The sequence below is a fragment of the Sinohyriopsis cumingii genome, chromosome 17 (genome assembly GCF_028554795.1).
Source record: "Sinohyriopsis cumingii isolate HCF-2022 chromosome 17, ASM2855479v2, whole genome shotgun sequence".
Classification (NCBI taxonomy): Eukaryota; Metazoa; Mollusca; class Bivalvia; order Unionida; family Unionidae; genus Sinohyriopsis; species Sinohyriopsis cumingii.
In genome coordinates, this window is record NC_142977.1 from 24,283,613 (window position 1) to 24,298,099 (window position 14,487).

Sequence of the window (14,487 nt, forward strand, 5' to 3'; positions counted from 1 at the left end):
GAAGTAACTGGTGATGCAGATGATCTCTACAATGAGACTTATGATGAAGCTGTCACTGCTTTTGATAAGGACAACAAGCTTGCTGTATTAACGAAGTTGTTCCTGTTATTTGAAGATATTGTTTCTCTCTCTCTCTCTCTCTCTCTCTCTCTCTCTCTCTCTCTCTCTCTCTCTCTTTCTCTCTCTCTCTCTACTGCAGAGAAGTTCTGTGAAAATAAAACTTGATTTTCGTCGAATCCAGTAAGCATGTTTCCATTTATTTCTCTTTCTTTCTTTCTTTCTCTCACAAATATGCTGGATCGCTGTTACTCAAAGATATTTCACACGTTCGTTGTGAGATGGCTCTTTGAAAGTTGTTTGTTGTAGGGTTTAATGCCATTTTTCAGCACAAGATAGGCTATGCATGGCAGGCAATATAAATGGTGGAGGAAGAACCCGGGAGAAGAAAACTGAACGGAAAAAACTCCCGACCCATGATAACATACTGGCAAGCTTTCTCTGATAACCACATGGGCCAAATCCGAAACTCAAACACACGCAGACAGGTGAGATGGCCGCGATCCGTAATGGTGGGCTATTTAGACCACCCGGGGTACCCACCCCTTGAAAGAGCAGTGTAAGAAATAATAACATTATCGATTGGCACGTGCTAATCAGAGACATCCAGACTAATTTTGTCATAAGCTTGAGATTATTGGTTATTTTTAATTGAATTATCAGGGGTTAGCGCGAACGCAGACCCCCACACTAATAAATAACGACCCCGAGTCACCCACATTTGGGGTGATCGCAGGTTTCAGCCCAACCGAAGTGCAATGGAAAGGCCTCATCCTGGGGAAACCTTTTTTTATTTTTCATAAAATCTTTATTCAATATTTACATGTTAAAATGTACAAGCGAAAACGACACTCCCATCTTCACCCCATACACGCCTTAGCACACAAACTCATAAATACACGTAGATGTGCACACTCACTCTCCATCCATGCTCTTGTATACACACAAATGTACATATATTGTAAAGCGCATAGCTCACAAGCGACAAAGTTATACATAATATGATTGTATGCAATTTCTATTGTAAATTTGTAACATCTAGTTTGCGAAACGTATACTAATCTCATACAGAAGTTTAAATATTGCAAATTATAAAATTCTAATATTAGAGAAACTGTATTCTTAAAAATGCAAAGTGTATTTAAGGTGATGCAAGTACTATACCTCATGTAAATTTGATAGACCAGTGAAGTGCTGTAAAAGTTCGTGCAATAAAACAGAGAATGTTAGCACGTGCTGCTTGAGATATTCTTAAATTAACGTGTAGGCCGGCAGACGTGGATTAAAACATGGTGACTGTGTAGTGAGAGCTAAGGAGAAATCGTAAAATTATATATAATTGGATTTATCCAAAAGGGAAGGAATGTAGTATTATTCTAGACTTATGTCTATTACTAATTCAAAATTGAAGAGAGAACAGAATAATCCAGCTAAACACCATTTATCTATAAAATGAACCAAGTTAAGCCTGGAAAAGTCAGTTCTGATTCTGCATTTTAATCGGGAGAGAAAGAAGGATAACAAGGTGTTACTGGTTACCACTTCTTTATAATAATATGCTCGTATACGTTTAATCCATATAGCATATTTATATTCAGCGCATAATAAAAGGCACAAGTCCTCGAATTCAGGTTCCGGGAACGAGGCCCCATTCGGGATAAGACCGAATTTAAGGAAAGTATAAAAGGTATTGAAGGAGTTTCTGGAAAGTTTTTTTAACCATTTGATAATGAGCTGTTGTAAGGGGAGTATTAATTTGCATTCGAAAAATAAATGATCAGTCGTTTCAATGTCACCGCAAAAAGCGCATAACTTAGATTTGGAAATCTTCTTTAAGAACATGTTGTAGTTAACGGGCAAAATATCATGTATTGTTTTGAAACACACATCTCTAGTGATGGGGTCTAAAAATTTATTATGCAAATTTTTCCAAATGTTGCCGAAATTTAAATCGTATAATTTGGTTATTTTAGGTTCAAGAACATAGCTTTGTAATTGTCGTTGGTAGAAATATTTTGTGGGGACTAGACCAAATTTGAGACTAGGATTATTTTCATGAAATGTTTTGAAAATGGTCATGCACTTTTGATAGAATTTAGGAACATATAGCGTATGAGTAAATTTATTAAGCGCCAAATTAGGGTTGAAAGACCTTAGTTGTAAACCGATCCAATACCTTGCAAAATCTTTCCATTTGGCTGAATATTCATCGTCGAGTAATTTTTGTATATGCTGTATACGTATTGCTTGGATTTTACATCTCAAATGGGTGATGTTTAAACCTCCGTCGTAAAGGGGATTGATGCATACAGCTCTAGCGAGAGGTTCGAATTTAGAATTCCACAAAAATGTGAAGATATTCCTATTTATTAAAATTTCATAATGTTTAGGTAGATCAGTCACGGTTGCAGTATACCAAATTTTGCTATAAGCTAAAAGATTAATAACATGGGATTTAGAAATGAGAGGTAAATTTCTACGTTTCCATAGTAATAGTGTATTCGTAAGTTTAGTAACATTTTTGTTCCAGTGATCATCATGACTTAAATCGTTGCCAAAATGAAACCCTACAATTTTTTGTTTGTCGATCCAGGAAATGCCAAAGGGGTGATCACTGCGGTTCCGCCATTTACCCATGAACATACCGTTTGATTTGCTATAATTTACCTTAGCACCAGAAGCGCGATCGTACATGCGAGACCAAAATAAATACCGTTCGATCGATTTGTCCGTGCAACAGAAGCCTGTACTATCGTCCGCGAAAAGGGAGATCTTACAGGCTTCTGTTGCACCTGGCACCTTAACACCTATAATTTCTGGGTCGTTTCGAATTTTGATTGCAAAAGGCTCGTACACTATTACATATAAAAGGGGGGAAAGACTGCAACCTTGACGGACTCCTCTTGAGATTAAAAAGGGGTCCGAAATAAAATTATTGACTATAACTGATGAACTAATATCAGTGTAGAAAATTGAAATCCATTTAATAAAGTCAGGATCAAACCCGAAAGATTCTAATGTTTTTAACATAAATTGATAATTTACCCTATCAAATGCCTTTTCTTGATCTAAGGAAATAAATGCACATGATAATTCTTTTTGTTCGATGTAGTCACAGATGTTTCGTATAAGGTGACCATTATCAAAAATAGATCGACCTTTAACTCCACATGTTTGATCCATGTGTATTATTTTGGACATGACATTTCCAAGTCGATTAGCAATAACTTTGGATAGAATTTTATAGTCTAAATTTAATAGGGAGATAGGTCTCCAATTTTTCATATTATTTGAATTTTCAGGATCCTTACATAATAACGTAATATAAGATAGTTTTTGTGAATCAGACAAAGTGTTTGATTCAAAGATCAAATTATATAAACGGACTAATGTGTCGCCTAAACATTCAAAAAACGTGACATAAAACTCTTTTGTGAGACCATCGGGTCCAGGTGATTTATTTGGCTCCATCATATTTAAAGATTTCCAAATTTCTACTTTAGTAATTGGTCCGGTAAGGAATTGGTTATCTTCAGCCTTTAACTGAGGTAACCCAGTTAGAAATTCTTTAAATAATTCTTCATCAATCAATTCTGTGGTAAAAAGATTTGAATAAAACTTTTTAAAACAGTTTAAGATATCAACACTTGAGTTATGAGTCACATTATTATACTCAATTTCAGTGATAGTTTTCTGGGAACCCTTTTTATTTTCTAATTGAAAAAAGAATTGGCTCGGTCTTTCGTTATTATCTAAAATTTTCGCTTTGCTCCTAATGACTGATCCTATATATTTTTCATTTTGTAATTCCTTGATAGACATTCGGAGTTCTTGTATTTGAAAGAGAAGTTCTTCATTATTGGTTAAATCATATTTCTGTCTTAGATATTGGTAGTCTTTCTTCAATGATTTAATTGCAGAGTTTTTAACTTTCGAAAGTTGTTTGGAATATCGAATGATTTCTTCTTTAAGTTTGAGTTTTAGCTCATCCCAATATTCTAGGGTGATGTTATGATATCTTAGTTCTCTCTTAATTAGGTCCGTAATGAGAGTTTTTAATGTGTTATGGTTTAAGTGCGAGTTATTGCATTTCCAGTAACCGGTACCATATGATATTGATGAGTTACATGCTATACTTAAAGTTACTGCATCGTGGTCGGACTGAGCGAAGTTAACGATTGTCGAATTAATGATGAAATTTGCTATGTTTTTAGAAACATACAGTCGATCAAGTCTGCTTGCTAACAGTGGTAATGAGGGGTCTAGTGTGTTTCGATACCATGTGTACAATTTTGCCGAGGGGTTCAGTTTGCGAAATGTGTCAATTAGTTTAAAGTTGGATATAAGCGATTTCAATGTTTGGACGGACTTTTCGCTGTAATTGGTTAGATTACCTACTCGGTCAAGGTTGGAGTTAGTGACACAATTGAAATCTCCAGCAAGAATGGGATTATGTTGTCCCGTTAAATATGTGAACAATGAAGTAAAAAATTCACTTTTCTCCGAATCAGGGATGGGGGCATATATATTTATGGCACGATATGGTATATCTTTAAAATGAAAGTCAGCACATATTATTCTACCGTCAAAATCCGTTTCATATTTTAAAAAACGTATGTTAGGATTAAAATTAATGATAGCAACTCCAGATGAAAGATTCGAGCCAAAACTCCATATGGCATAATAACATTGCAATTTATCTTGAATTTTTGAAGTAAGGGTTCTTTTCTCCACGTGGGTTTCTTGTAGGAATACAAGGTCGATGTGATGCGAAGATACCAAGTTTCTAATCTCGTATAGTTTTTGATCCGTGTTGGTTCGAAGGCCATTGACATTTAATGTAAGGATATTAATTTTACTCATGGGTTGCTTGTTATTGGTATGGCATGTCCAGAATAGGTTCAAAATCGTTAATGTATGTGGGACTCTAGGTGTATCAAGTGAATCAATCTGAACCCGAGACGGGTAGAGTCCGTTGTATAAGGTAATACTATTGGAAACCAGAAATGACTTGCTGAACGATAACATAATAAGGGAGGATATGTAATTAAGGGATAAAATATGGTTGAAGAAAATAGATAAAAATCTACAAATGTTGTATGTGCTATGAAATAGATAAGGATGATATGAAGGATATTGTACATTTGAAGAGAATGAAAAATTAGGATTAAGTAAAAGAACAAACCTGTAATAGAACGTATAACCAGGGAAAGTCCTGAAATATTTAGTCCGTTATGCTTATTCATTGTCCATTTTACTGTCCTTGTATATGCCCGGTCCATTTGATTATATTCATTGTCCGTGAGCGTTCCGATTTCTTTATTACACAGTTACTGTAGTGTAATCCAAATTAAGAATGTTGCACATCCATACTTGAATCCTCCTCAAGACGAGACTTTCTTGATCTTTTAGACGTGACTACCTGCCACGTGCACGAATCTAGGTCAAACAATTCTCTTTTTTCTTGTGGTCTGGGTTGATTCGAGTCATCTTCATCATTGTCATCCGGTACTGTTCCTTTCTCTTGTGTTTGGGTCGCTACTTCCTCTTCCGCCCCGTGGGAGGCGTCCAAGGGGGTGGGGGTGGTGGGGTGATCAATTGGTTTGCTGTTTGTCGACGCAGGGGCTGCTGGTGTTAAAGGTTCGTGTGTCGTTGCTTGGGTTGATGTGCTTGGTGCAGGTGGTTGTTGGGCAACGTGTCCTTTATTATTCACTGCTGAAGCATAGCTAGCACCTTTCTCTGGGCAGTCTTTTCGGAGGTGCCCCGACTGACGACATCTCAGGCAAAGTGGGGGGCGGCCCTTCATTGTTATAAGCATACCACACATGCCAAGCGACACGATGTGGGGAATATTCCTGCAATCGAATTCTGTGGTCCGGAGTTTCACTATCCTTGTACCGTTTTCAATCATTGTGTCCTTGTTTATAATTGTCTTGTCTCTGGTTATGTCAAGGATCTCCCCATAATCCTTTAGAACTTCCTTGATAACAATATCATTGACAAACAGGGGCAGCCAGTGTATTCTGAGGTCAATTATTAGGTTAGCAATATATTTAATGCCGTCACCGGTCACGCCTTTTGCCTTCTCTTGGGACTTGAGCACAGCATTCCATGGGGCATTTTCCCCTTCTCTATATAAACCTTCGATGTCAGAAATAGTAACACCCGCAGCTTCAAGTTTGCGAAGCGCTTCCTCCCGAGAAATTCGTCCTTCCACTCGTAGTGTACGAAGATACACATCCGAATTCACATACCTTGAGATGTTGATTTCAACACGGCGATACATATTCCAAAGCGGTAAACTTTGAACTTTCACTTCAAAAGAATTATTTGATCTACTTTGTCTTGGCCGGATATCCTGGGGAAACCGCCTAGCTGATCACGGTACTCCCTGGTCCAGGTAAGTATGATTTCTTGACGTTTACTGACGTTTATCAACTGACATTTGTGTCTGGAGTAGGAAGTGTGCCTCTAAGTAATGAAAATAAATTAAAACGATTCAGGGCCATGGTACTGCTGATGTCTTAGTATTCCGAATAACTTTATAGCTTATGTTTCAACATTACAAAAGTAACTGAAATGTCTTCAAATAGTCCTTTATTTGCAATTTCAGTTTCTTTTACGGTGGATATATGCTATATAGGTTTGCTCGGACGGCAGGGGATAGTTTCGTATATTGGCCCCTGGCAAATTTCTTAACTTGAGGCAACGGTGCGTATTTTTCAGCTATTATGGTTTTTTAATTAAATATATGGATACATTTTTCAATTCCGCGTTTCGGGCTTGTCTTGTTCTTGAAACTGATATCAGCCATTGACCTCCCATAGTTACTTCACAGCAAGTTGACAGTGAAATAGCAATAGTCGTCTAGCAAGAACTATGGTCAATCACATCCAGCTGTTTAGTACACAATGCTTTCCCGAACTGTTACGTAGGGAAAGGGATTGTGTTTGCACTGGCAAGATCGCTTGGTGTCATAAATGAAAAATGCAGGTATAAATTTGAGGTTGCAGTGCATCAACCTCTTTTGCTATGAACCACTGCAAATCGACTTGTCAGGTCAAAGGAATACTACTATTTGTTTCCTCTGTTTTATTAAATTTGAAATCTTTGTGCCACTGATTGGCCAGCTACGCTTCGCCGTACTCCGAGTCTAGAAGCTTTGGATTGTTGAAAGTGCTGCTGATACAGAAGTAACTGGTGATGCAGATGATCTCTACAATGAGACTTATGATGAAGCTGTCACTGCTTTTGATAAGGACAACAAGCTTGCTGTATTAACGAAGTTGTTCCTGTTATTTGAGGATATTGTTTCTCTCTCTCTCTCTCTCTCTCTCTCTCTCTCTCTCTCTCTACTGCAGAGAAGTTCTGTGAAAATAAAACTTGATTTTCGTCGAATCCAGTAAGCATGTTTCCATTTATTTCTCTTTCTTTCTTTCTTTCTCTCACAAATATGCTGGATCGCTGTTACTCAAAGATATTTCACACGTTCGTTGTGAGATGGCTCTTTGAAAGTTGTTTGTTGTAGGGTTTAATGCCATTTTTCAGCACAAGATAGGCTATGCATGGCAGGCAATATAAATGGTGGAGGAAGAACCCGGGAGAAGAAAAATGAACGGAAAGAACTCCCGACCCATGATAACATACTGGCAAGCTTTCTCTGATAACCACATGGGCCAAATCCGAAACTCAAACACACGCAGACAGGTGAGATGGCCGCGATCCGTAATGGTGGGCTATTTAGACCACCCGGGGTACCCACCCCTTGAAAGAGCAGTGTAAGAAATAATAACATTATCGATTGGCACGTGCTAATCAGAGACATCCAGACTAATTTTGTCATAAGCTTGAGATTATTGGTTATTTTTAATTGAATTATCAGGGGTTAGCGCGAACGCAGACCCCCACACTAATAAATAGCGACCCCGAGTCACCCACATTTGGTGTGATCGCAGGTTTCAGCCCAATCGAAGTGCAATGGAAAGGCCTCATCCTGGGGAAACCGCCTAGCTGATCACGGTACTCCCTGGTCCAGGTAAGTATGATTTCTTGACGTTTACTGACGTTTATCAACTGACATTTGTGTCTGGAGTAGGAAGTGTGCCTCTAAGTAATGAAAATAAATTAAAACGATTCAGGGCCATGGTACTGCTGATGTCTTAGTATTCCGAATAACTTTATAGCTTATGTTTCAACATTACAAAAGTAACTGAAATGTCTTCAAATAGTCCTTTATTTGCAATTTCAGTTTCTTTTACGGTGGATATATGCTATATAGGTTTGCTCGGACGGCAGGGGATAGTTTCGTATATTGGCCCCTGGCAAATTTCTTAACTTGAGGCAACGGTGCGTATTTTTCAGCTATTATGGTTTTTTAATTAAATATATGGATACATTTTTCAATTCCGCGTTTCGGGCTTGTCTTGTTCTTGAAACTGATATCAGCCATTGACCTCCCATAGTTACTTCACAGCAAGTTGACAGTGAAATAGCAATAGTCGTCTAGCAAGAACTATGGTCAATCACATCCAGCTGTTTAGTACACAATGCTTTCCCGAACTGTTACGTAGGGAAAGGGATTGTGTTTGCACTGGCAAGATCGCTTGGTGTCATAAATGAAAAATGCAGGTATAAATTTGAGGTTGCAGTGCATCAACCTCTTTTGCTATGAACCACTGCAAATCGACTTGTCAGGTCAAAGGAATACTACTATTTGTTTCCTCTGTTTTATTAAATTTGAAATCTTTGTGCCACTGATTGGCCAGCTACGCTTCGCCGTACTCCGAGTCTAGAAGCTTTGGATTGTTGAAAGTGCTGCTGATACAGAAGTAACTGGTGATGCAGATGATCTCTACAATGAGACTTATGATGAAGCTGTCACTGCTTTTGATAAGGACAACAAGCTTGCTGTATTAACGAAGTTGTTCCTGTTATTTGAAGATATTGTTTCTCTCTCTCTCTCTCTCTCTCTCTCTCTCTCTCTCTCTCTCTCTCTCTCTCTCTACTGCAGAGAAGTTCTGTGAAAATAAAACTTGATTTTCGTCGAATCCAGTAAGCATGTTTCCATTTATTTCTCTTTCTTTCTTTCTTTCTCTCACAAATATGCTGGATCGCTGTTACTCAAAGATATTTCACACGTTCGTTGTGAGATGGCTCTTTGAAAGTTGTTTGTTGTAGGGTTTAATGCCATTTTTCAGCACAAGATAGGCTATGCATGGCAGGCAATATAAATGGTGGAGGAAGAACCCGGGAGAAGAAAACTGAACGGAAAGAACTCCCGACCCATGATAACATACTGGCAAGCTTTCTCTGATAACCACATGGGCCAAATCCGAAACTCAAACACACGCAGACAGGTGAGATGGCCGCGATCCGTAATGGTGGGCTATTTAGACCACCCGGGGTACCCACCCCTTGAAAGAGCAGTGTAAGAAATAATAACATTATCGATTGGCACGTGCTAATCAGAGACATCCAGACTAATTTTGTCATAAGCTTGAGATTATTGGTTATTTTTAATTGAATTATCAGGGGTTAGCGCGAACGCAGACCCCCACACTAATAAATAACGACCCCGAGTCACCCACATTTGGGATGATCGCAGGTTTCAGCCCAACCGAAGTGCAATGGAAAGGCCTCATCCTGGGGAAACCGCCTAGCTGATCACGGTACTCCCTGGTCCAGGTAAGTATGATTTCTTGACGTTTACTGACGTTTATCAACTGACATTTGTGTCTGGAGTAGGAAGTGTGCCTCTAAGTAATGAAAATAAATTAAAACGATTCAGGGCCATGGTACTGCTGATGTCTTAGTATTCCGAATAACTTTATAGCTTATGTTTCAACATTACAAAAGTAACTGAAATGTCTTCAAATAGTCCTTTATTTGCAATTTCAGTTTCTTTTACGGTGGATATATGCTACATAGGTTTGCTCGGACGGCAGGGGATAGTTTCGTATATTGGCCCCTGGCAAATTTCTTAACTTGAGGCAACGGTGCGTATTTTTCAGCTATTATGGTTTTTTAATTAAATATATGGATACATTTTTCAATTCCGCGTTTCGGGCTTGTCTTGTTCTTGAAACTGATATCAGCCATTGACCTCCCATAGTTACTTCACAGCAAGTTGACAGTGAAATAGCAATAGTCGTCTAGCAAGAACTATGGTCAATCACATCCAGCTGTTTAGTACACAATGCTTTCCCGAACTGTTGCGTAGGGAAAGGGATTGTGTTTGCACTGGCAAGATCGCTTGGTGTCATAAATGAAAAATGCAGGTATAAATTTGAGGTTGCAGTGCATCAACCTCTTTTGCTATGAACCACTGCAAATCGACTTGTCAGGTCAAAGGAATACTACTATGTGTTTCCTCTGTTTTATTAAATTTGAAATCTTTGTGCCACTGATTGGCCAGCTACGCTTCGCCGTACTCCGAGTCTAGAAGCTTTGGATTGTTGAAAGTGCTGCTGATACAGAAGTAACTGGTGATGCAGATGATCTCTACAATGAGACTTATGATGAAGCTGTCACTGCTTTTGATAAGGACAACAAGCTTGCTGTATTAACGAAGTTGTTCCTGTTATTTGAAGATATTGTTTCTCTCTCTCTCTCTCTCTCTCTCTCCCTCTCTCTCTCTCTCTCTCTCTCTCTCTCTCTCTACTGCAGAGAAGTTCTGTGAAAATAAAACTTGATTTTCGTCGAATCCAGTAAGCATGTTTCCATTTATTTCTCTTTCTTTCTTTCTTTCTCTCACAAATATGCTGGATCGCTGTTACTCAAAGATATTTCACACGTTCGTTGTGAGATGGCTCTTTGAAAGTTGTTTGTTGTAGGGTTTAATGCCATTTTTCAGCACAAGATAGGCTATGCATGGCAGGCAATATAAATGGTGGAGGAAGAACCCGGGAGAAGAAAAATGAACGGAAAGAACTCCCGACCCATGATAACATACTGGCAAGCTTTCTCTGATAACCACATGGGCCAAATCCGAAACTCAAACACACGCAGACAGGTGAGATGGCCGCGATCCGGAATGGTGGGCTATTTAGACCACCCGGGGTACCCACCCCTTGAAAGAGCAGTGTAAGACATAATAACATTATCGATTGGCACGTGCTAATCAGAGACATCCAGACTAATTTTGTCCTAAGCTTGAGATTATTGGTTATTTTTAATTGAATTATCAGGGGTTAGCGCGAACGCAGACCCCCACACTAATAAATAACGACCCCGAGTCACCCACATTTGGGGTGATCGCAGGTTTCAGCCCAACCGAAGTGCAATGGAAAGGCCTCATCCTGGGGAAACCGCCTAGCTGATCACGGTACTCCCTGGTCCAGGTAAGTATGATTTCTTGACGTTTGCTGACGTTTATCAACTGACATTTGTGTCTGGAGTAGGAAGTGTGCCTCTAAGTAATGAAAATAAATTAAAACGATTCAGGGCCATGGTACTGCTGATGTCTTAGTATTCCGAATAACTTTATAGCTTATGTTTCAACATTACAAAAGTAACTGAAATGTCTTCAAATAGTCCTTTATTTGCAATTTCAGTTTCTTTTACGGTGGATATATGCTATATAGGTTTGCTCGGACGGCAGGGGATAGTTTCGTATATTGGCCCCTGGCAAATTTCTTAACTTGAGGCAACGGTGCGTATTTTTCAGCTATTATGGTTTTTTAATTAAATATATGGATACATTTTTCAATTCCGCGTTTCGGGCTTGTCTTGTTCTTGAAACTGATATCAGCCATTGACCTCCCATAGTTACTTCACAGCAAGTTGACAGTGAAATAGCAATAGTCGTCTAGCAAGAACTATGGTCAATCACATCCAGCTGTTTAGTACACAATGCTTTCCCGAACTGTTGCGTAGGGAAAGGGATTGTGTTTGCACTGGCAAGATCGCTTGGTGTCATAAATGAAAAATGCAGGTATAAATTTGAGGTTGCAGTGCATCAACCTCTTTTGCTATGAACCACTGCAAATCGACTTGTCAGGTCAAAGGAATACTACTATTTGTTTCCTCTGTTTTATTAAATTTGAAATCTTTGTGCCACTGATTGGCCAGCTACGCTTCGCCGTCCTCCGAGTCTAGAAGCTTTGGATTGTTGAAAGTGCTGCTGATACAGAAGTAACTGGTGATGCAGATGATCTCTACAATGAGACTTATGATGAAGCTGTCACTGCTTTTGATAAGGACAACAAGCTTGCTGTATTAACGAAGTTGTTCCTGTTATTTGAAGATATTGTTTCTCTCTCTCTCTCTCTCTCTCTCTCTCTCTCTCTCTCTCTCTACTGCAGAGAAGTTCTGTGAAAATAAAACTTGATTTTCGTCGAATCCAGTAAGCATGTTTCCATTTATTTCTCTTTCTTTCTTTCTTTCTCTCACAAATATGCTGGATCGCTGTTACTCAAAGATATTTCACACGTTCGTTGTGAGATGGCTCTTTGAAAGTTGTTTGTTGTAGGGTTTAATGCCATTTTTCAGCACAAGATAGGCTATGCATGGCAGGCAATATAAATGGTGGAGGAAGAACCCGGGAGAAGAAAAATGAACGGAAAGAACTCCCGACCCATGATAACATACTGGCAAGCTTTCTCTGATAACCACATGGGCCAAATCCGAAACTCAAACACACGCAGACAGGTGAGATGGCCGCGATCCGTAATGGTGGGCTATTTAGACCACCCGGGGTACCCACCCCTTGAAAGAGCAGTGTAAGAAATAATAACATTATCGATTGGCACGTGCTAATCAGAGACATCCAGACTAATTTTGTCATAAGCTTGAGATTATTGGTTATTTTTAATTGAATTATCAGGGGTTAGCGCGAACGCAGACCCCCACACTAATAAATAACGACCCCGAGTCACCCACATTTGGGGTGATCGCAGGTTTCAGCCCAACCGAAGTGCAATGGAAAGGCCTCATCCTGGGGAAACCGCCTAGCTGATCACGGTACTCCCTGGTCCAGGTAAGTATGATTTCTTGACGTTTACTGACGTTTATCAACTGACATTTGTGTCTGGAGTAGGAAGTGTGCCTCTAAGTAATGAAAATAAATTAAAACGATTCAGGGCCATGGTACTGCTGATGTCTTAGTATTCCGAATAACTTTATAGCTTATGTTTCAACATTACAAAAGTAACTGAAATGTCTTCAAATAGTCCTTTATTTGCAATTTCAGTTTCTTTTACGGTGGATATATGCTACATAGGTTTGCTCGGACGGCAGGGGATAGTTTCGTATATTGGCCCCTGGCAAATTTCTTAACTTGAGGCAACGGTGCGTATTTTTCAGCTATTATGGTTTTTTAATTAAATATATGGATACATTTTTCAATTCCGCGTTTCGGGCTTGTCTTGTTCTTGAAACTGATATCAGCCATTGACCTCCCATAGTTACTTCACAGCAAGTTGACAGTGAAATAGCAATAGTCGTCTAGCAAGAACTATGGTCAATCACATCCAGCTGTTTAGTACACAATGCTTTCCCGAACTGTTGCGTAGGGAAAGGGATTGTGTTTGCACTGGCAAGATCGCTTGGTGTCATAAATGAAAAATGCAGGTATAAATTTGAGGTTGCAGTGCATCAACCTCTTTTGCTATGAACCACTGCAAATCGACTTGTCAGGTCAAAGGAATACTACTATGTGTTTCCTCTGTTTTATTAAATTTGAAATCTTTGTGCCACTGATTGGCCAGCTACGCTTCGCCGTACTCCGAGTCTAGAAGCTTTGGATTGTTGAAAGTGCTGCTGATACAGAAGTAACTGGTGATGCAGATGATCTCTACAATGAGACTTATGATGAAGCTGTCACTGCTTTTGATAAGGACAACAAGCTTGCTGTATTAACGAAGTTGTTCCTGTTATTTGAAGATATTGTTTCTCTCTCTCTCTCTCTCTCTCTCTCTCTCTCTCTCTCTCTCTCTACTGCAGAGAAGTTCTGTGAAAATAAAACTTGATTTTCGTCGAATCCAGTAAGCATGTTTCCATTTATTTCTCTTTCTTTCTTTCTTTCTCTCACAAATATGCTGGATCGCTGTTACTCAAAGATATTTCACACGTTCGTTGTGAGATGGCTCTTTGAAAGTTGTTTGTTGTAGGGTTTAATGCCATTTTTCAGCACAAGATAGGCTATGCATGGCAGGCAATATAAATGGTGGAGGAAGAACCGGGGAGAAGAAAAATGAACGGAAAAAACTCCCGACCCATGATAACATACTGGCAAGCTTTCTCTGATAACCACATGGGCCAAATCCGAAACTCAAACACACGCAGACAGGTGAGATGGCCGCGATCCGTAATGGTGGGCTATTTAGACCACCCGGGGTACCCACCCCTTGAAAGAGCAGTGTAAGAAATAATAACATTATCGATTGGCACGTGCTAATCAGAGACATCCAGACTAATTTTGTCCTAAGCTTG

The 14,487-nt window shown here is 39.2% G+C and overlaps 5 non-coding genes across 5 annotated transcripts; all 5 read right to left on the bottom strand.

The window, feature by feature from the left end:
- Nucleotides 1-717: 717 nt before the first annotated feature.
- On the bottom strand, nucleotides 718-882 carry LOC149778113 (U1 spliceosomal RNA). Its single transcript, XR_016415983.1, has one exon. It is a non-coding gene; the product is annotated as a U1 spliceosomal RNA (small nuclear RNA).
- A 7,054-nt stretch (nucleotides 883-7,936) lies between these two features.
- Nucleotides 7,937-8,100, bottom strand: LOC149778114 (U1 spliceosomal RNA). Its single transcript, XR_016415975.1, has one exon. It is a non-coding gene; the product is annotated as a U1 spliceosomal RNA (small nuclear RNA).
- A 1,485-nt stretch (nucleotides 8,101-9,585) lies between these two features.
- LOC149778115 (U1 spliceosomal RNA) lies at nucleotides 9,586-9,749 on the bottom strand. Its single transcript, XR_016415901.1, has one exon. It is a non-coding gene; the product is annotated as a U1 spliceosomal RNA (small nuclear RNA).
- A 1,491-nt stretch (nucleotides 9,750-11,240) lies between these two features.
- On the bottom strand, nucleotides 11,241-11,404 carry LOC149778116 (U1 spliceosomal RNA). The gene has a single exon (XR_016415802.1). It is a non-coding gene; the product is annotated as a U1 spliceosomal RNA (small nuclear RNA).
- Nucleotides 11,405-12,877: 1,473 nt separating this feature from the next.
- Nucleotides 12,878-13,041, bottom strand: LOC149778117 (U1 spliceosomal RNA). Its single transcript, XR_016415803.1, has one exon. It is a non-coding gene; the product is annotated as a U1 spliceosomal RNA (small nuclear RNA).
- Nucleotides 13,042-14,487: the final 1,446 nt, after the last annotated feature.